This window comes from Papio anubis, chromosome 14, assembly GCF_008728515.1.
Source record: "Papio anubis isolate 15944 chromosome 14, Panubis1.0, whole genome shotgun sequence".
Lineage (NCBI taxonomy): Eukaryota > Metazoa > Chordata > Mammalia > Primates > Cercopithecidae > Papio > Papio anubis.
This window is the reverse complement of record NC_044989.1, coordinates 45,960,269-45,983,191: the sequence shown is the minus strand read 5'-3', so window position 1 is coordinate 45,983,191 and position 22,923 is coordinate 45,960,269. Positions and strand designations below refer to the sequence as shown.

The 22,923-nt window shown below is 46.6% G+C and overlaps 1 protein-coding gene across 7 annotated transcripts in view; it reads right to left on the bottom strand.

The window, feature by feature from the left end:
* Nucleotides 1–22,923, bottom strand: part of PRKCE (protein kinase C epsilon) — a 539,251-nt gene that overhangs the window by 469,370 nt on the left and 46,958 nt on the right. For 4 of the 7 annotated variants that reach the window (XM_017947485.3, XM_017947489.3, XM_017947490.3 and 1 more), the window contains exon 1: nt 19,118–21,640. The exons of 2 other annotated variants lie outside the window; for them this stretch is intronic. The gene's annotated coding sequence lies outside the window, so the exon portion shown is untranslated. Of the gene's footprint in view, nt 1–19,117; nt 21,641–22,923 lie in introns of those variants that run through there. One more of the 7 variants, XM_017947498.3, reaches the window with a different exon arrangement.

Here is a 22,923-nt window from a genome sequence, read left to right as displayed (position 1 = left end):
CAAATGTCACAGATTTCCATCTCAGACATGAACTTTATGATTTCAGTATTGTGAGGCCACATGTTGTTCCTCTCACTTGCTCATAGAAAACTTCCTAAGCCACCCCTGGGGGGTACTGGGGAGCCCTCCAATCCCTAGGAGCAATGCCAGCACCCCCCCCCGACCCCCCACCTCCCCTCCACCCCCCACCCCGTCCTTCACCCCCTCACCCCGCCACCAACCTCCCAGGTAGTTCTCTTACCAACCAATAGGTGGAAATGATACTGCACTCACTTTACTTTATCTCAACTCCCTCACTTTATGGTAACTCCCAGAAGGGTGGGACAGTGGCTGCTCTCAGCTTTGAGGGCTTGTTTCCCTCACCTACCACACCTCGCTACAGTTCCTCTTACCCCTCCAGCCCTCTCCCTCCCTCTCTGTCCCTGGCAAGCAGCTCACAGCTCCATCAGAGAAGAAGGATGCAGCCAAGAAATGCTGTTTCCTCGTTAATCTAGAGTCTGCTGCTCGAACCGTGATCCATGGGAAGGGACTCCAGCAAACAAGCTGTCTGTGAACTCCCTACCAACAATCTGAGAGTTCTGTTGTTGTTATTTTGTTGTTGTTGTTTTTAGGAGACAGGGTCTTTTTCTCTTACCTGAACTAGGTGCAGTGGCTAGATCATAGCTCACTGTAACCTCTAACTCCTGGGCTCAAGTGATCCTCCTGCCTTGGCCTCCCAAAGTGCTAGGATTACAGGCAAGAGCCATGGCACCTGGCCAATCTGGGTATTTTAATTGTTTTTGTGGGCAGGAGGGTTATGATTTTGTTTGATCTAGATTGTAAAAGGAGGAGAGAAAATTTCTTCCAAGCCATATCCATATGCCATGTATGTTTCATGGCTACATAGCATGTATTATGTGCATAGATTTCAGATGTGCCACACCTTGAAATACGTATTAGATACAGTCCTGGTCCTGACTTTCAGATGTGACCCACCATCCATCCAGTCACTCAGTACCTATTTCCCAAGTGCCAACTGCGCGCCATTGCTTTCCCTAATGAGGGAAGGAAGCCCAAACGGTCCTTCCCGTGGCCCACAGGACACCCTGGGAATATAGACCAAAGGATGTCAGCATGTGGGCCTCCACTGATATTCTCATTAGGGGGAAAAAAAGTTAAGAAACACAGTTTGCCCTCTCAGAATAAAACTGTAAGATTAATCCAATGATGAATCAGTGCAGAGAGAAGCAAAACCAATCGCTTTAGATTAGATGTCAATCAGATGAAACACATTAACATCATCTCCAAGAAGCCGGAAGCTGGGGTAGGGTTGGGGAGTAGCCAGGACCAGCCAAGAGTGCCAAGGAAGAGGGAAGTCCCCAAGCATAGGACGAGAGTGCCCATCCTAGCACCGCCTACAGGTGGCAAGGATAGATGCCTCGAGCCTTCTCGAGCTGCTGCTCATAAACCATTTTTCCACACTTTACATTGTGAAGTATAGTCTCAAGAATTACTCAAGTTTTAATAAATTTGGCCAACACTGAATGTCAATTCTTTAGGAGACTGTTAGCACATATTGGCATATTAAAGGCTCTGATAAATTCTGATATAAAGAAATCTGTTTGTTTTTAATTAAATATTTCCCCAATTCATTTGACCATAAGAACTCTTTCTACATGGAACTACCATTCATAATTCCAAAACCAGTGTTCCTTGGCACTCCAGATTAAACCATGAAATTACTCAATTTATTTTTGTGACTCTGGTTCCAGCATAGAGTTGGGTTTTCTGCAGAGCCTGCCTCCAGAGCTTAACAGGTTAGCAAACTTACCCTAGAATCCCAGGTGACGTAACACACAATTCTCCTAACTTGAACTAGCATATCAACTTTATATAACAATTATAAGCTCTTGGCTGGGCACGGTGGCTCACACCTATAATCCCAGCACTTTGGAAGGCCGAGGTGGGCAGATCACTAGGTAAGGAGATCGAGACCATCCTGGGCAACATGGTGAGACCCCATCTCTATTAAAAATACAAATTAGCTGTGGTGGCGCGTGCCTATCATCCCAGCTAACCCGGGAGGTGGAAATTGCAGGAGCTGAGATCACACCACTGTGCTCCAGCCTGGCAACACAGCAAGACTCCGTCTCAAAAAAAAAAAAAAAAATTGTAAGCACTTGGTACTTATTAGCTCTCCCCAAATTGCTAGAGCCTCCCTCGCATGCTAACCTAGTGATTCTCAACTGGGGGCAATTTTGCCCTGCGGGGGACATTTGGTAATGTCTAAAGACATTTGTGGTTGTCACAACTGAGAGGAAAGTGCTACTGGCATTTAGTGGGCAGAGGCCAGGGATGCAACTAAACACCCTAAAATGCGTAAGACAGCCTCCCCCAATAAAGAGTTATCTGCCCCAAATGTCAATAGTGCTGAGTGCTAAAAACCCATGGTCTTGGTCCGCAAAGCTGAGAATCCTGGTAAATTCGCCAAAACGATGTATCTATAAGGATTCTTCTAGAACCAGCCACCAGCTTCTTGAGGGGGCCCATCTTTGCTTACATGTAAAAGGATACTTTCCTTTAACATCCACAAGAGGTACAATATGGGGCTGGGGCACAAATGCCAGTTACCCAGCAGACCTGTGATACTGGAGCATCCTCTACCCCCATCCTCTGCCCATAGCTAACAGCCACATGAGGCCAGTTATGCAGTTTGACTCTCATTTGCTCAAAAATTAATGACCAGCTTGTGGAAGTAGCCAGATCAGTGGGTATGGGACCCTCAGGAGCCCCCAAAACAGGGGCAGAAGAAAAAGTCTGGACATCCCTTGCAGACTACTATGGCGGGCTAAATTAAATATCATCATCACCATTAAATACAACAATTATTAGGAAAAAAAGTCTCAGGATCCTCTTCTTGCAGTCAAGACAGATTACAGAACTTAGAAGGAACGTATTTTGCTCCAGGGTACACGCAGATATGCACAAAGCATGCAATGTGCTTTAGGGAGAGCCCAATGTAGGATTCCTTTGCAAGTAAAACTTTACAAAATACATACTTATCTATGTTAACATGCATGTGCCCATGTATAGATAAATAGATAGAAAAAGACAGGTGATTGGGTAGGGAGATAGATGATTGATTGAGAGAGGGGGGTAAGAAGAGAGAAAGAGAGAACAAACCAGTTGTTATCTAAGTGCTGCTCTTTAACCCACAGGTCCAAACAGACGTGACAGACACACAAACCTGGATGCAATAGAAGCTGTACTGTGGGCAGCAAATGGGAGAACTGGGCTCCTCCTCCTTCACAGTAATTGTCATCCTAATCTGGGCCTAGCCTGTTGTGGGAGGCAAACAGTGGGATCCTCACCTTTTCACTCAGGGACCCTGGACAGGCTCAGGACAGCAGGGGCATCACCATGTGATATGGTTTGGCTGTGTCCCCACCCAAATCTCATCCTGCAGTACCCATAATCCCCACATGTGGTGGGAGAGACCCATAGGAGGTAATTGAATCATGGTGGCAGTTTCCCCCATGCTATTCTCATGATACTAAGTGAGTTCTCACGAGGTCTGATGGTTTTATAAGGAGCGTCTGCCTTCACTCTGCTCTCATTCTTATCCTTTCTGCTGCCATGTGAAGAAGAATGTGTTTGCTTCCTCTTCCGCCATGATTGTAAGTTTCCTGAGGCCTCCCCAGCCATGCTGAACTATGTATCAATTAAACCTCAAACCACTTTTCTTTATAAATTATGCAGTCTCGGGAAGCTTTTTTCCTTTCTTTTTTTTTTTTTTTTTTTTTTTTTTTGAGACAGAGTCTTGCTCTCTTTCTCAGGCTGGAGTTGCAGTGGCACAAATTTGGCTCACTACAACTTCCTGAGTCCAAGTGATTCTGTGCCTCAGCCTCCCAAGTAGCTAGGACTACAAGCATGCGACACCACGCCTGGTTAATTTTTTATTTTTAGTAGAGACAGGGTTTCACCACGTTGGCCAGGCTGGTCTTGAACTCCTGACCTCAAGTGATCTGCCCACCTTGGCCTCCCAAAGGGCGGGGATTACAGGCATGGGCCACTGCACCTGGCCTCAGGGCAGTTCTTTATAGCAGCGTGAGAATGAAGTAATACACCATGGCACCAGCCTTGACATTTGAAAGCTAGAGAAACGCCGGGCGCGGTGGCTCAAGCCTGTAATCCCAGCACTTTGGGAGGCCGAGACGGGCGGATCATGAGGTCAGGAGATCGAGACCATCCTGGCTAACACAGTGAAACCCCGTCTCTACTAAAAAATACAAAAAAAAAAAACTAGCCGGGCGAGGTGGCGGGCGCCTGTAGTCCCAGCTACTCGGGAGGCTGAGGCAGGAGAATGGCGTAGACCCGGGAGGCGGAGCTTGCAGTGAGCTGAGATCTGGCCACTGCACTCCAGCCTGGGCGACAGAGTGAGACTCCGTCTCCAAAAAAAAAAAAAAAAAAAGAAAGCTAGAGAAACAACCCTCCCAGGGATTCCAGTTCTGCCTGGGCCCCTATTCAATTGAAGGTGAGTAAGAGACAAGGGCAGAAAGATAAGGGAGGGAAAAGAGGGGCTTGTAGGTTTCAAAAGCACTTTAGAAGCTAAAACTGAAGCAGGATTTTAATAGGAAAGACTCCGCTGAGAATGTGGGCCCAGCACACGCAGGGAGCAGAGACTTTTAGGCCTCCAACCAGGAGGGAGAGTTCAGGGGTGCTTTGAGATGAGAGGCATCATGGGGGGAGTGCAGAAAAGGGAAGAAGAGCAATCAAGACAGGCTTTGTGGACTTCAGTTTGCCTTCAGCCAACACTGCTCAACCTGTCCCAAACCATCAGACCCCATCCTCACCCCCAAAAATAGCTGAGTCACCAAGGAAAGGCAGTTCGTGTAGTGCAAAGAAGACAGAGGGCTCTCAGAATCCACCCATAGATAATCCCCGCTTTGCCTACTCACCTCTTCTTTATATCTTACCATGCAGATTTTGTTTTTAAAAGGGACTTGACATCTTAGAATAGACTACCCTGTAGACTGACACTTGTAGAAAATTCCAGAAGAAGCCAAGTCTTTGGGAGAGATGAGCAGGAGTCCCTTGCTCCTTAGAAACCCTATGACAACAAAGGACACTGGATAGACGGAAGCAAGAGGGGAGGGATATCCTCCAACAGGAGAAGCCAAAATTGGTCAAAGAAAAAAAACCCAACCATATCTTTAAGGACTCTGAGTTCCCTGAGACTGCAAAAGTCAGAGACATAATTCAAGATACACTAGCATCTATCAGGGGTGTCAAGGGGTTAAAACAGAAGGAGATAAGAAGCTTCCTCCCACAAGGAGCTTAAGCCTGGCAGAGGTGACAAGATCAATACATAGAGTTTGAGGCAAAAGATGCCATTGTGTGGACCAGGAGCATCTGGTGGTGGGCACTCCTCTGCTTCCTGCAGTGTCCTGCACAGCGTCATGCACACAGTTGCACGCCGTCGGCACTCGAGAAATATTTGTTAAGTGAGTGAATGAGTTATGCATTCAACCCACAGCTCCGAGTTGCCTGCCTGTGGAAGAGCTTTGTGCAGCCCGGTCTTATTTTCTGCCAGGAAACAATTCCAGCCTGTTTCAGGGAAAACAACAAATCCTAAGGAGGAACCTGCAGATGCCGGAAACCTGAAGGCCAGGAGGTAAAACACCTTGTGGTTGTGTGCTCGTCCAAAAACCCAAACCATGAGGCTGCAACCAGCTTACCCACATTCACGAAAGTGACTGATACTCTCAGGCCAGTGGCCAATGCCTCAGGTCCACCTTGGTTCCGAGGGACACAGACATTAGACTCCAAGAATGCTAAGGAGATTCCAGGACAGGCTGGACAGGCTCAAGGCTCATGATCCCCTGAGTCGGGGAAGACACTCAGCGAGTCACACCTCCAGCTCCCCATTCCCCTCAGCACACGGTCTATACTCCCTAGACATGACCTCCTTAACAGGATTGTAGTGCTGGGCCAAGAAAACCTTTCACAAGGCCACAGTCAAATAAGGAAGGAGGAAAGCAAGGAAGGAAGGAAAGCAGAAAGCAAGACAGAAAGACAATCACTGTCATAAGTTTTCATAAGGCTGAATGTATTTCATTTAAAGAGCTATTCTGTATCCTGAGATGTATCTGTCCTGCTTTTTCTGCTTTCTGACCTTGAGCACATCAAGTTCTTTTCCCACCTCATGGCCTTTGCACGTGCAGTTTCCTCTTCCTGGAACACTTATTTTCCTTTCCTTATTCAGCTCCTTCTCTCCCTCTGTGTCTCAATGTCATTGTCCCTGTTTATTGCATCTTTATAGGAGAGTCCTTCCCTGACCATGCCACCAAAAGGCAAGCCGTCTCCCCTCACCTTGATCTTAGCTCCGTGTCTCTCTTCAGAGCCCCCTTTCTATGTTTCCTTATGTATTGGCTTGTTTCGTGCCCCTCCTCCATCCAACTCTAAGTCCCATCAGAGCAGGGGCCATGCCTATCGTGTCTGCCATTAAACAGCCACTACTTAGCACAGTGTTTGGGGCTACTGGCTCTCAAAAAATGCTTATATAATTATTGAAGTAAAATGCTCTGTTCATGAAATAATTATGATAGTAAATGTATTGCTCAAATTCTTGGTAAAATTAAAAGAACATAACTTTAGGTCAATGCCCTTCCCTTTTGGAGGTGTGGGGGTTGAAGGAAGAGACATTTTACTGTCTCAAGAAATACAAAAGTTTGCAAACCAGTGCTTTATAGAATAAAAGTCCTTTGTGTAAATGAAGACTGTTATGGGGATCTCTCTGTTATAACCACAGACCTACTTCTAAAACAGGTGCCCATAAATGGAATGCCTGCGAATCCAGATCTATTTCTAGAGAGACGCACTTTTTCAGAGGTGTTTTATCTTCACTTCTCATTTACCATCAGTGGAAACTGATACCACAGCTTCAGGCTTCTCTGCCCTCCCCCTTCTTGGCCCACCACATTCATTATTAGGTAGGTTTTAACTCTTCAACCTAAAAACAGCCATGGGTTTCTATTTAAAGAAATGCCAGTGGATCCCTTCTTCAAATGAAGAATGATTTTTAAAAATTGCTTTAATACCACCCACTATGTTGTTGGTCCGGATGTTCATATACTGAGTTTCTTACAGCAGCGTTCGCCTGTGTGCCCTGGATGGTTCTCTGTGGGCTCAGCCTCCCAATCAGTAACACAGAAGGAAGATGCATATCCCTGCAGCTACACGGGACATAATGAGTCTTTACGGCTATCCATTACCATCAGGTGTCACACAAATATGTAGGGCAAAGAAAAATACACATTATTAGCCACCCTCAGGCTTATGCTCTCCCGTGGCTCTTCCCATCTGGCAAGGTGATCTGCTGCGGAGTCCAAGGGCAAGATGAGAAAAACAATGACAGCCTCTGTATGTCTAGAACTTGATTCCAAACGCATTCTTAAATAAGCATCCACTTCACCTTTACCAGAGCCTCGAGGTGACAGTGACTACAGATCATTTACAGGGAGAGAAACTGAGGCCCAGGGAAATAAGCTATAGCTGATGGAGGACAGCACTGCAAGTCAGCACCAGACTGGGACCAAGAAGAAAACACAAAGGTGTGAGAGCTTTTGAATCACGATGCACATGACAGATGCAAGGCGACAGTGTTGCAATTATCATTATTATTCATCTAGTCACAATCTCTGAGCATTTGACATATGCTAGGTATACTCTCAGACTCAAAGAGGTAGAAGTATGGGGCGAATATGAAGATAAATGATACATGGTCCCTGCCCTCCAAGGACGGGGAAGTATGCTGGAGGAGTTGAACACCTCCTAAACAAACGAGGACCACACAATAGAACACTGGTGCCAAGCAGATGGAAGCCCAGAGGAGGGAGCCAGACTCTCCCTGTAGGTACAGGGAGGAGCTGACACCTGAGCTGGATGGAGAAGAGGCAAAAGGCCCTTCCAGGCACAGGGAACGGCATGTCCAGGCCCCAGAGGTGTAGCAGATCATCGAGAGAATGCAACTGTCAGTGAGATCAGCCAGGGCCAATTGGCCCAGAGCTTCATAGGCCTTGCCAAGGAGGAGAGATGTTCCTGGAGGCCACCAACAGTATAGGTCTCCCATCAGGGGCTTTAAGCAGGGGGAACAGCATGATCAGATTGGGGTGTCAAAAAGACAGGACAGGCTGGGCGCAGTGGCTCATGCCTGTAATCCCAGCACTTTGGGAGGCCAAGGGGAGTGAACCACTTGAGGTCAAAAGTTCGAGGCCAGCCTGGCCAATATGGTGAAACCTCATCTCTACTAAAAATACAAAAAATTAGCTATCGTTGGGCGTGGTGGTATGCACCTGTAATCCCAGCTACTCGGGAGGATGAGGCAGGAGAATCGCTTGAACCTGGGAGGCACAGGTTGCAGTAAGCCGAGATCGCGCCACTGCACTCCAGCCTGGGCAACAAGAGCGAAACTTTGTCTCAAAAAAAAAAAAAAAAAAGGACAGGCCGTAGAGTGGCAAGAGGTCAGTCAACAGGAACACCTGGGGGCACACAGACAGTGTGGAGAAGATGTAATTCTTTACTCAAGTGACAGTGGGGGCTAAACTGAGGATCTGCCCCTGTCACATAACTGCAGAGTGAAATAACAGTATTTGTCCTGCCTCCTTTATAGGACAAAATATAAAGTTATTAACAATAATAGAGGCCGGGTGTGGTGGCTCATGCCTGTAATCCCAGCACTTTGGGAGGCCAAGGCGGGCAGATCACAAGGTCAGGAGATCAAGATCATCCTGGCCAACATGGTGAAACCCCATCTCTACTACAAATACAAAAATTAGCTGGGCATGGTGGCGCATGCCTGTAGTCCCAGCTAGTCGGGAGGCTGAGGCAGGAGAATTGCTTGAACCAGAGAGGCAGAGGTTGCAGTGAGCCAAGATCATGCCATTGCACTCCAGCCTGGTGACAGAGCGAGACTCTGTCTCAAAGAAAATACATAAATAATAACAATAATGGAAACATAATAGAAGTAATAGCCAACTTGTCTTGAACACTTATATAGTTAATTTAATAAATACTGAATATTTGCTAGGCACCAGGCGTGCTAAGTGCTTTACAAATGCTAATTCATTTAATCATTGCAATGATCTTGTGAAATAAGGACTTTCATTATCCCCATTTTGCAGATGAGGCAATTGAGACACAGAGACATTAAGTAACTTACACCAGGTCACCAGGTCGTAAGTAGTAGAGCTGTGATTTGCAGCCAGGCAGTCTGGCCTGAGTCCTCTCTCTTGGTCACGATGTCCATGATCTCTTGTTATATGCCCAGCACTGTAGAAAGTACCTGGCAGCTGTTGTCTATTACTCTGGTCCTCACAACAATTCTGTGAGGTAGGCACTCTTTTTTCTCCCTACTTTATAGCTAAGGAAACTGAGGCACGAAGGGGATAAGTACCTTGCCCATGGTTGCACATAGAGTAAGTAAGTGGTTGAGTTGCATATCAATCTCTGGGACTGCAAAGTTCATGCTCTTAGCTGTACTCCCTTCAATCTAAAAGCCCAAAAACCACAGGGAGAGGACAGGGGACAGGGGACAGGGAGGGAGCAGCAACCTGAAAAAAGACTGAACACTTAGAATAGTGAGAGATCAGATGGAATATGTTTCTGCCTGGCTGAATTTTCCCAGCCCATGTTAAGCAAGAGAAGGCAAGGTCCCCCCTGTCTCCCAGCACCCCTGGTTCAGCCTCCAGACAAGTCGGGTTGTGTCATCTGGCCTGCCAGGCAGTAAAACACCCTGATCCCTTGGGGGTGAGGGTCTGCAGGCCTCAGCTCCAGGAACAGCAGGGTGGCAAACAATGGTATCTCAATCAGGCCTGGGTGTCTCTGATTGGCCCTGGCAAAAACAAGATGTCAGTGAGTAACAGCTGTAAATCCCTATGACAGCCAGTCCCCAGGCCCTGGGCACACTCTGGGCCATGCCGGAGCCGCAACGTCCAGAGCCTTCTCCTGCCACTTCTTGGGAATCCTGGCCTGGGGCCTGGCAATGGAATCATTAATCTATGGACAGGCTTCACAAAGAGAAAAACATGCAGGAAAATATACAGAAGAAAATATAGCCAAAAAACACACCAGGGTTCCACTGAGACCAGACCATCTAGGACTGAGATTCGGAAGCAGGAGAGCAAAGCTCTCAGGAGGACATGTTAGAGATTCTGGAAGATGTATGGACTTTCAAGGAGTACTTACGACAGGCTGTGTACCTCAGTGGGCAGAGGTATGGACTTTGAAGCCAGACTATTTGGGTTCAAATCCCAGCTTGGCCTCTTACTGCCGAAAAACTGGGGGCATACTCCTTAATCTCTCAGGCTAGGCCTCAGTGTTCTTACCCATCATATGAGGATAATGATAGTACCGACATCATCAGGTTGTTACAGAGTTAAGTGAGTTAATATATAGAAAACTCCAAGAATAGTGCCCAGCACCTAGCCAGTGCTATGGATATGTTAATTAAATAAGATAAATGGGCCAGGAGCAGTGGCTTAAGTCTGTAATCCCAGAACTTTCCGGATCACTTGAGGTCAGGAGTTTGAGACCAGCCTGGTCAACATGGTGAAACCCCGTCTCTACTAAATAATACAAAAATTAGCCAGGTGTGGTGGCATGTGCCTGTAATCCCAGCTACCCAGGAGGCTGAGGCATGAGAATCACTTGAACCTGGGAGGTGGAGGTTGCAGTGAGCCGAGATCATGCCACTGCACTCCAGCCTGGGTGACAAAGTGAGACTGCCTCAAAAAAAAAAAAAAAAAAATGGTCACAGGGGAGACAGGAGACATCTGTCCCAGTGGGGGATACCACAATATCCAGGTGAATAGAGATGGGGACTGGAGATGAGATGCTTTCCATTTCATTCAAAAGAGTTTGAAAGAGTTTAGATCTGGAAGTCCCTGACTTAGGGTCACAGGGAAAGTCAAAGTGCTGTTTGACAACATGCTGCAGCAACCACACTAAGGCAGAACCACAGCCTTGGAATCCAGAATGGGGCGGGGGGGTGGCCCAGGAACTCTACAAACTCCTAGAGCATAGTCTGTGCTGAAGTTTCCAAATGCACATTCATAGACATCCAAGACGATCTAGTCCACACCCGGCTGCTGCAAAGAAAAGGAATCATGCAGAGGGCCAGAGAAGGGCCTTGTCCAAGGTCACGTAGCTGGCTGATGTGGAGCATGAAGCAAGAGCCAAGATCTGCTAGAACTGGGGCATATTCCATCACAGCAGCCCTCTGGCCTTGACCCAGGAAGGCTGAGAGCTCAGTGCATGGGTCTTGGCCTGGTTGGAGCAGCTGCCACTCTGGCCTGGCTGGGTCTGCCAGGTATGCTGGCTCCAGCCCAGGGTGCTCCTGACCAGCACCTGCCACCAAGCTCTGGCAGGACCTACTAACCTCTTCCAGAAGGGAACTGGGAGTCCTCACCTCCTACTCTTTCACACCCAGAGGCAGCTCCAGGCCAGGACATTATTCCAGAGGCAGCAGCCCCAGTAAGTTCCACAAATCCCACTTGTCTCATCCACAGTGAATCCATGATCCTGACTCAAGCCATTGTCTTTGCCCCTGAAACTGGTATATTAGAGTAACGGGTAAATTCCCAAATAGTGGCTCAATGCCATTCAAGGTGAAACTGTGTGCTACTATCCACACAGGAGTGGCTCTCTGCCAAGCAGCAATTTGGAGAGCCAGGTTCCTTCCCTCTTCTGACTCTGCCACCTTCAACACATGGCCCCCAAGACCACTATGACTGACTGCTCCAAGTCAACAGAGGGAGAAGGCACCTGGGACATTGACCCAGGAGGTTTTCGTGGGCTGGCCTAGAAGAAGCACTTACTCCTTTCACCCACATTCCACTAGCCAGAATTGAGCCACATGACCACTCCTGGCCATACCTGGTATAATAGTCCATTTTCACACTACTGATAAAGACATACCCAAGACCGGGCAATTAACAAAAGAAAGAGGCTTAATGGACTTACAGTTCCACGTGGTTGGGGAGGCCTCACCATCATGGTGGAAGGCAAGGAGGAGCAAGTCACATCTTACATGGATGGCAGCAGGCAAAGAGACAGAGCTTGTGCAGGGAAACTCCCCCTTATAAAATCATCAGAGCTCATGAGACTTATTCACTATCATGAGAACAGCACAGGAAAGACCTGCCCCCATGATTCAATTACCTCCCACCAGGTTCTTCCCACAACATGTGGGAATTCAAGAAGAGATTTGGGTGGGGACACAGCCAAGCCATATCACCTGGTCATAAGGGAATGTGAGGTGTAGTCTAGCTGTTTTCCCATGATGTAGGCTTTGGTGGACACATAAGCCATCTCTGCTATAGCTGACCTCACAGCTTTGTTCTGTGGTACTTGATGATCCTGGACTGGAGCCCCAGCTTAAACTAGCAACTTGCTCTGCCCAGGAAGACATTAAAGGAAATCTGCCGGCTCTCAAGTCCAACCTATGATGCGCAGGGAGGAGTGACAGAGACAGACTTTGGTAGTAGATCAGGAGCTCACTTGAAGGCAAGAAACATGTGCAGCGTCCTGCAGCATCCCAGCATTCCTCATGCACTGCCTGCCATCAAGGAGACCTCCAATTTGTGTCTACCTTATGAGAAGCAGCAGGAATGCAACCCACGGGGATACCAGACAGACATAAGTCATGCTGCAGGAAGGCTGTGGCCTGCCTAACTGGGGCTTCATGCCTGTACTCCCAGGTCTGCTTCCTGGCTTAGCAGTTGTGAACTAAGGAGAAGGGGACAGCCAGAGCCATCACTCCTTCCATGCTGGCTCTCACATCAGAGACAGACTCTCAGCTCGTCTGTGTGGGAGGATGCAGGAGCTATTTCCATTTTATTTCATATTCGTCACGAACTGTGTGTCCCACAGACATGAGAAGCCACAGAAGAAATGTTCTCCCTCCCCCAATGCAGATCCTCAAAAGCAGGGGCTCAGGGGAAAATATTTGAAGGAAACACCCTTGACTTCCATGAACAGATAAAGCCTCTCCCAAAAGGACCAGCACAGGGGCAAGAGCAAGTCACAGGACGAGCTATGAGTTTGCTTTGTGACCTTGGCCAAGTGACAAATCCTCTGTGCCTCCATTTCTTCCCCATCTGTCAAATGAAGATAATAAAGGCTGTTCTGAAGTTAGAATGAGATAATCAATGTTTAAATGGCTCTGGGAAGTATAAAGCTTTCTATGGGAATATAAGGTGTTATTATCCACTCACCCTTCCTGCCTCTCCAATGAATTCAGATGTTTGGTAACAATTACAATCTTGGCTAGGACTCACTCTTGATGAGTAGAAGAAAGGCAGCAGTCTCCACATTTAAGAGACGGGGACTGATGCACAGGCCTCGGCTGCAAGCAGACCTGGTAAGTTCTGGGACACATGAGGAATATCTGCCTGTGAAGTAATGAACTGCGAGCCACGAGGGACTTTCACTGCACTCATCAACCGCCAGCTCTTGCAGACTCAGATGTGGTATTTGTTGGACTGAGGAATATAACAGTCATAAAATCACAGAATTCCAAAGTTGGCCAAGACCCCCATCCTTGGGGAGAAAGCTAGTTCCCGAGTGAAAGTGGAAAATCGACTCAATTTCCACTGACCTGTGAAAAGCAAAACTGGTTCATGTCTATCATCGCTTATTCAGTTTGGGATCTTGAGTAAATCACTTAACCACCCTCTGCCCCAGTTTCCCTCTCACAGGAATAACGAATGAGAAAGGACTCTGGTAACTAAAAGACACAGTTCAAATGAAAGGTATTTCTTGCTATTGATGATCAAATCTCTTACTATGAGTCACCTGCAGTATTCTCAGATTCTCTTACATACAGAAGACAGGGGTTCCCATTTTCCTTCTCCTGGAATTTAATTCACTGTGGGGGACCAAACTGTGAGGCGGCCAATACAAAATCCTGCCTCAGGATGAACAGGAGAGAAGATACTGCTGGGATGTGATACCAGAGATGAAGACATGTGCAAACTATTCATTCATTCAAAGCACAAACAAGAGCAGAGGTCATTCTGGAATCCAGTCTGACTCCTGCAAGGGTAGATCCCAGTCTTCTCAGACACCTCTCAGTCAAGACTGCTTGACAGACACTGCTTCAAGTTCCTCTGACCTAGCAGAACCAGGAGTGAAGCTTGACACAAGGGCAGGGAGGATTCAGAGAAAAGAAGGGAAAGATGAAAATGAAGGAAAAGCAGGCAAGAGCCTCATTTTCTCATTACCATCAGCATGCAATCATTTCCTCTGGTGGAAGGAGGGAAAAAAGTTTTCCGTTGAGTGTCTAGGGCAATCCTGTGTAATATTTCACTTCATAGCCTCTTTCTCTTGCCAACTACAATAGCAGCTGTGAAGCTTTTCTCCTGGCCAGTCCCATGGCATTCCTACCCTAGCATCAACTCAGAATTCTTTTCCCCCAGGGCTTCCACTGCTTCTCATCCTACCATACCCTCAAGCACTCACCTGGATATATTCTGCTCAGGTGAAATCTCTGGCAGAAATAGTTTCTAGTTCTCAAACAACAGGAAAAATTCAAGGGCCAACTGCATGGGACCAGGTCCCTTTATTGGCTACTATGATCTGGGGAACAGAATCAGACCAGAGCTCCAAAGCAGATATCTAACTTAAAGCAACTGACACAAAGCCCCACTCAACACCCAGGCTACAGTCATCTTCAAAAAGTCGTCAGGTCCCAACAGCCACTGCACTGGACAAACTCATTATCTTCAGCTACAAAGCCAGGCAGAGGACTTAATCAGGTCAGCAGCATTTGATAGGAAAATAAGTACCTTCCTGACACTCTATGGATTATAGGACTTACGCCTGGTAAAGCTACCTATACCACCATCATGTCAAAGGATACTCAGGGATATTCAGCTGAGAAGAATAATTATACAGTCAAATGCCATCAAACCCACAAAAGGAAAGCAAGCCCACCCATCACTCTAGAGCCAAAGCCTGGAGGTTTATCTGACAGTGGAAAAAAAAACAGACAATCCCTAAGATTTGTCACGCCTCCCTCCTTCCAATAAGCCTATAACCTCAACTCACAGAGGGCTGGGTCGGTCTGGTTGGAGCATGCCGTGCAGAGAATGGTACAGCTGGGTTTACACCCAGCCTCCTCTGGACTACATATACCCCCAACTGGCAGTCACTCCTATGTTTTCTGACAAACCATCATTTTCAGCTAAAATTTTCCACTTCTGGATTCAGCCCAAAGGTGAGTTTATTTTGGAAAGTCTGAGCCAAATTTCTCTGCAACTAGAGTTTTAAGCAGGTGAAATAAAGCCTGCTGCTTCTCCCCACATAAAATTGTGTCCTAAGAGAGCAACAATAATAGTTCAGGCCCCTAGTGCTGCACAGAGCCAAGCTCCACAGAACCGGGCACAAGTATGCATGAAATATGGTGGTAAAAGACATGCCCGCAATAGAGATACTATAAGGAATTGAAAGTGAATTCCACGTCCAAACACTGATGATAGTAAGTCTCTGGTATTTGTAAGTTTTAAACTTCTTGAAGTACTCCACCCGCCTTATCTCATCTGTGCCCTCCAGCTCCCCTGCAAGGAAGAGGGGACCATTCAGGCTCCCACCTGATAGATGGGGTAAGATGGGAGGGACAAAGGGACTGAGAATTACTTAAGGTCACACTATACAGTATTTGGCAAGGTCAAGACTATTCTCATGACCCCTGGTCTTCCTCAACCAAATGTGATAGCCCTTTAATAAGCACAGGGGTTAAACTTAAAATACGGCAGTGAACAGTGTTATTATCATTTCTTAGGCATAACATTTAGGTGAAAACTGCTGCCTGTCCCCTTGAAATACTAGAGGGGGAAGGAAGAGATGGACACTTGCTGGGCACCTATACATGCCAGCACCATACAGGCATTTCATTCTCACAATACTTCTGAAAGACTGGCGTAGCGATGCTCACTTTTCAGATGAGGTAGAGGAGGGACCCAGAGAGTAACTGACAGAGTTTAATATTAAGAATCCAGTGACTCTGCTAACAAAGGCCAAGTCACGACACTTTAAGACTGGGCTAAGGAAACCCCCAACACTCCCAAGTCACATTTCATACAGGAAAGTCACTTTAGGATTTGAGTTCTGAGCTGGTCTTTACCTGGAGTAGCTAACAAAAAGCAAAACTATGGGTTCACCCCTCTTTCTCTTTCCCACTCTGATTGCCCAGTCCCTGGACAGGGATATAGAGGGAGGGACACAGAAGGTACAGAATATTCAGGGGACGAGAGAAGGAATGAAAAATGAACAATCTACAAAACAGAAAAACCAACCCCAACATACTAAACCAATAGTTTCCTTGGGATACACTACCTTGAAGAGGCATATACAGTTTTTTTTCCCTATGTTTAATCCTAAAAACAAAGGAGTAAATGGAGGTAAAATGCTAATAATTCCACTATATGCTGCTCCCCACCATGCCTTCCTTGACCCTTTTCTATTCAGCTATGCATCACCCATGTGTCTCTGGGCCTGGCACTAAGTAAATGCTCAATGAATGTTTGGTTAATAGATGGATGAATGGGTGAAATAACAATGTTGTCAGAAATAATGCCTCCTAACCCAGTGAAATTTAAATCTGTATTACTCTACCCATTCGCTATTTGGAGACATATTTGTCATTTTAATACCAGTAATATAAAACAAGCTATTTTAGCTTTATCTTCTGCAAGCATATGGATGAGAGAATATGAATTTTTTTTGTTATGAGTGAACAGGCTGCATAAAGATAGTTTTCCAAAGAATGTGACAGAAGCCCAATTATTGTCTTTTAAAAACCAAAACAAAATAAATGTTCTAGGAAAGAACCTTCACAAGAACAAATGATGATTTCTATTTAGGACAATAAAGGAAAATCCAAAAAAGAATGAATTCCACGCAGATAGCCCATGTTTGTCCTTCAGGTGGAAGGTTCTCTGGAGACGCCAAAAAAAGGTGCCTCTACCTTCAACGAGCTTCTTTTCTTTTTTTCTTTTCTTGCTTTGTTCTTTTTTTTTTTTTTTTTTAGAGACAGGCTCTCACTCTGTCACTCAGGCTAGAGTGCAGTGTTGCAATCATAGCTCACTGCAGCCTCAAACTTGGGGGTTCAAACAATCCTCTCACTTTGGCCTCCCGAGTAGCTGGGACTACAAGTGCATGGCACCATGTCTGGCTAAATTTTTTCAAATTCTTTTTAGAGATGGGGTCTTACTATGTTGACCAGTCTGGTCTTGAACTCCTGGCCTCAAGTGATCCTCCTGCCTCAGCCTCCCAAAGTGCTAGGAATACAGATGTGAGCCACCACACCCAGCCCAAGAAGTTCTGATTATTATTCCTTTAAGGGCTAGAGAATAAAATATAGGAGGAAAGCGAACAGCACTGTGGCCTCTAACTCAGGTAGGAGTGACATAACAACAGCCATCAGAAATACAAAAAAATAAAAATAAAACAGAAGCTGAGGCCTGACATGTTCCACCTTCACTAAGGACAGCTAAATTTTACAACTTTTAGTTAGGAATAAGGACTGACTTCCTGAGGGCAAAAAAAAAAAAAAAAAGAAGAAGAAAAAAATGCTTTCTCAAGAAAACTTGATAATAGGAGAGGCTCTTACCTGCTGAGGCTGTTAGCTACGGCCTTAGCAGCTGATCTCAGGAAGACTAAGCCCAGAAGTCTTTCTGTGGAACGACTCCTTTCAAACTTTGGTTCTAGTAGAGCTTTTAGCCCTTCTACTCCCAGAGTAAGGTGTTCAAATGGCTCCTTGCATTTGAGGAATGGTGAAGGAAAGACATGGAAAAGAAAGGTGGTTCATGTCCTGCTTGCAACAGCAGAAGCTCTTCTTAGATTCACTATATATGCTGGGGTACCCCTAGAGCTTTATTTTGAAAAAAACAATAAAAAAAGAAGGGTTCTACTACTAAAGAAATAATAGTGATTTAGATATCACTATAGTAAAACAGTGACTACATCTCAATCAATAGTTATTCAACAAATGTGTATGGAACCAGGTACAGCACTAGAGGCTCGAAGTAATCCCAACAATCAACCTTCAGGGGGCACAAAGTCCATCGCTCAGGATAAACACATGCAAGTAAAACTGACCATGTTGACCGAGCTCCTTCTATAACGCACACAATAGACAGATAGTTTACAGATGCTCTCTCAGCTGATCACCACTATGAAAACTGCTTGTAGTGGGTAGGCATTATCATCCCCATTTTACAGGTGCAGAAAGGCAAATAGCTTGCCCAAGAGCTGGGATGAGTATCCCGGGCTGCCCAACACCAAAGCCTCCTTACCAGCCACTAAAACCAGCTAGATCTCCACATCTGTATCTGAGCGGAGGACTCCCGTTTTCAAGTGCGTAAGTCATCTTTGTATTTGTTTTTTTGTTGTTGTCATTGTTTTTTGAGACAGAGTCTCACTCTGTCACCCAGGCTGGAGGGGTGCAATCTCAGCTCACCGCAACCTCCGCCTCCCAGGTTCAAGTGATTCTCCTGCCTCAGCCTCCTAAGTAGCTGGGATTACAGATGCGTGCCACCAAGTCCGGCTAATTTTTGTATTTTGAGTAGAGACGAGGTTTCACCATGTCGGTCAGGCTGGTCTCGAACTTCTGACCTCAGGCAATCCACCCGCCTCAGCCTCCCAAAATGCTGAGATTACAAGTGTGAGCCACCGCACCTGGCCCATCTTTGTATTCGTGCTTTGTATTTGTGTTGTGACAGTGAGTCCTAAATTTCAGATACTAAGAGAAGAAGGAAGAAAATAATCTAGACTTGTCATGTCTCTAAGAATCTAGATGTTTTCTAAAACACCTGTGTCAAAGGTGAGGCTTTAATCAGAATTTACATGGGAACGGGAAGCAGCCTGGAGAACCAGAAAAAATTCTGTCTCCATCTGGGGCTGTGCCTGGGTGAACCTAGGAGGTGGGCAAAATGAGGTTTCTTCACTGCATTATCTCATCTGGGGTGCCCTCCTCTGTACTTCAGGCCTTTATTGCCTTGGTAAGCTCTGTGCTCTCCCACCTTGGTATCAAAATCAAAACTGCCCTCAAAGAAGAATCTGGAGATCCATCATTTACCTGTCAGTACGTCTTCAGGTCACTGTTAACCACCTGCATTTTAAAGCTCTGTCTTCTGATGAAAGGGCTGGAGACCTCATCATAGGGTAACTGATGGGAGCAGTTTCTTCAGCATAGGTAAGTAAATGATTCTCTAGGGTGACTGCAAATTTGATAGAGAGAGAGAGAGAGAGAGATCGATCGATAGATCGATCAATCGATAGATAGGTAGCAGCCCAATTTAACCTTTGAGTACTTCCAATTTGTCCAAAAACAAACAAAAAAACCCTACCCCATCACACACATACAAAAATAAAATGCACCCGTTTTCTACCCAGTGAGACAAGAGTAGCTACTGTTCATTGAGCACCTATTATGTGCCTGGCCTTGTTCTAGGTATAAATATATTCTACTTAATCTTCAACACAATCCTTCTTTGTCCTTCCTTCCTCTACTGTCTTAGTTTCCTAGGGCCGCCACAAAAAGGAACCACTAACCAGATGGCTTAAAACAATAGAAATGCATTCTTTCCAAGTTGTTAAGGCCAGAAGTCCGAAATCAAGGTGTTAGCAGGGCCACACTCGCTCCAAGGCATCTACAGGAGGATCCTTCCTTGCTTCCCCCAGCTTCTGGGAGCCCCAGGCATTCCTTGGTTTACGGCAGCACAGTTCCAATCTCTGTGTCTGTCCTCACAGGGCCGCCCTCTCCCTGCATCTGCCTCTGCATCTGAATTTCCCCTTCTTATAAGGACACCAGTCATATTGGATTAGAGCCTACCCCAGTGACCTCATCTTAACTTCATTACATCTGCAAAGACCCTACTTCCAAATAAGGTCACATTCTGAAGTGGGGGGGGGGGGCGGTTCAGATTTCAATATGTCTCTTCTGCTAGGACACACTTCAACTCATAGCACCCACCTGTGAGAGGGTGATGACCTCAAGGTCACACAAGGTCTAGGTCAAAGTTTAGTTTCATTTCCTAGATGATCCTCAGTCAGGCAGAAGCACAGACTTGACTATCTGGAGGAAATTTATCACATCAGAGAATGACAGTGCCAGGCTGCTTCTACTGTTCCTTCTGCATCAGACTTCTCTCCCTTCTTCACCGAACCTATCCTGTCCTCCTTGGCCTCTCAGCTCAAGCATACCGACCAAGGAGCCTTCTCTGACCTCCCAGACCAGCTCAAAAACCCCTACCCAGGACCTCTGCTCACCATTTATGTCTCTCTCATTGCCCTCCTCACCACCCTTAGTTTTCCGTTTCTTTGGGGGTTACTTCATAGATGTCTCTCTTCGCCATCAGACTTCCAGCCCCGCAAAGAAAAAAGACTGCTCTATATCATTCACAGGTGTGTTCTCACCGCTCCACAGAGACCCTGGCTCCCCGTCAGGGCCTCAGATGTTAGCGCTCTGCTACTTAAAAGGAAAACTCAGGTAGCTAGTTCATCCTCAGCCCCAGGTGGCCTGGTTAGTTAACTGCCCCCATTTATCTTGTGGCTCATGCCTTCTGCCTTCCACAGGTGGGCTGGGCCTGGCCACTGCCTCCCCTCAACAGCCCAATTTACGGCCTAGAAATCACAGGAAAACCAGAGAGCTATCATCCCACCTGCTACCCCCTGCACCCCTCGGCTCCCCACACTGCCTCAATCTCATCAGTGTGCGAAACGAGCGTCTGTGTCTCCACTCTCATCAGACACAAGGGGTGGCATCCACACTGGTGCCCTCTGGGATCCCAAGAAGATCACACCTCCCGCAGCAGCCCGCAGCAAGAGCACAGTCTCCTCTAAGCCACTGCTCTCTGAGGACCCAACTATATATCTTTACCATCCTACCCTGTGCACACACATCTCCAGATCTGCTTCTGAAATCCTCCAGGACCATAAAAAAACAAGACTGGCTTCCTTGGGGTCAGCTTTAAACACTTACTGAGGCTAAAACAAGTTTGGCCTGTGTACAGATGACAGCAGAGCCATGTCTACAGTGACCCACCCAGCATGGGGGCTGGGGCCCCTCATCCCTCACCAGCGGCCCCTCAACCACACAGAGGGGCTCTGTGTGGTGTCACAGAGGAAGCAATCTGGCTATTCTGTCACTTTGTAACTCATGGTTAACTCACTCACTCGGACTCAGCCAACCTTTACTGAGCTCTTTACTGAGGTCAGCGAAACAATTTGAGTCACTTGAGAGAGAGAGAAAGAAAAAGGCCTATTTCACTGCAATATTCCAGCATCTTAACTCTGAGAAGCTACAGACAAAGAAGCACATAACAAGAAGGCAGTGGGGTCAGTGTCCCAGTAGAGGTCCATGCAAAAGGCTGCTGGGCCCTGCAGGGGGTGACACCTCTGGGGATTAGGGGAAGCCTCTCCTTTGCCTGCTAAGGATGGACAGCAGACAGGGAGGAGGACAGGAAGGAGTTGGTGGCACAAGACAGAGCTTCTAAGCAGAAGGAAAAAAAAATATGGGAACAGCAAACCACCCCACCCGCCTGAGGTATAAGGTGTCTATTAAAAATAGAAATAGGGCCGGGCGCGGTGGCTCAAGCCTGTAATCCCAGCACTTTGGGAGGCCGAGGCGGGCGGATCACGAGGTCAGGAGATCGAGACCATCCTGGCTAACATGGTGAAACCCCGTCTCTACTAAAAATACAAAAAACTAGCCGGGCGTGGTGGCGGGCGCCTGTAGTCCCAGCTACTCGGAGGCTGAGGCAGGAGAACGGCCTGAACCTGGGAGGCGGAGCTTGCAGTGAGCCGAGATCGCGCCACTGCACTCCAGCCTGGGTGACACAGCGCGAGACTCCGTCTCAAAAAAAAAAAAAAAAAAAATAGAAATAGATGAAGCTAGAAAAGATAAAAACTGGGGCTAGTTTATAAAGAGTCTTAAAACAAGGCGACAAGATGTAATCTCTTAACACTGCTTGGCAATATGTAAATTTTAACCTACTACTGATGGTGAATTTCTAAGTCCATGGATGTTAATTCTCTCAAAAGGGAGGGGTAACCACATACACTTTCTGTATGGAATGCCTGTTCTCCTCCCCCTATAGGCACACCAAGCCCTAGGAAACCCAGACAACTCCCTCCACAAGGCTGTCCTTGGCCACCCTCAGGGCATTCTCAGATTGGCTGTTTTTCCAGATGACTTCCTAGGATACACGGCATTTGCAATCAGGCCCAGATACAAAAATCTGGATTTTAAAAACTGGATCTCATCCTTGTTGTTTCCTACTTCCACTGCTGACCTCCCTCCCCCCTCTTCCTCTCTTTCCTCTTCCTTTCTCTCTTCCTTTATATATTTTTTTTTCTGTGCTCACTGCTGTTGCAACAGCTGTTGAAATTCACATATCTGGGAAGTCCATTAACTTGCTGTTTACTGGAGCTCCACATCATTAGCAGAGATGGGCAAAATCAAGCCTCTCACCCCCACCCCCAGCCCCCAGGGAGCCAGGTCCCCACTGGCTGGGGATACTCCCTCTAAATAGCCCTTCCGTTCACTTGCACCCCCAACTGGAGATTTTGTTTTATATCCAGGCAGATTACATTCATTTTGCTAAAATACAATTCTAAATATGGTTTTAGGATGCTGGTGGAAAATGATTCCACCAAATTCACCTACCACCAATCTGGGTACTTACATATAAATCCATAACGTAGATCACTACATTACAAAACCCTATTCTAACCACTTTTCCAGAACCTGCCCACAAAATGAGCGTGTGCCGCCCGACCTGCAGCCAACAGCCACATCTGCATGTGGCACCCAATGGAGCATTTGTGAAAATAAAGCCAGCACAAACAGACGTCCACTAGAATCTTAGCTGCTTGGAAATT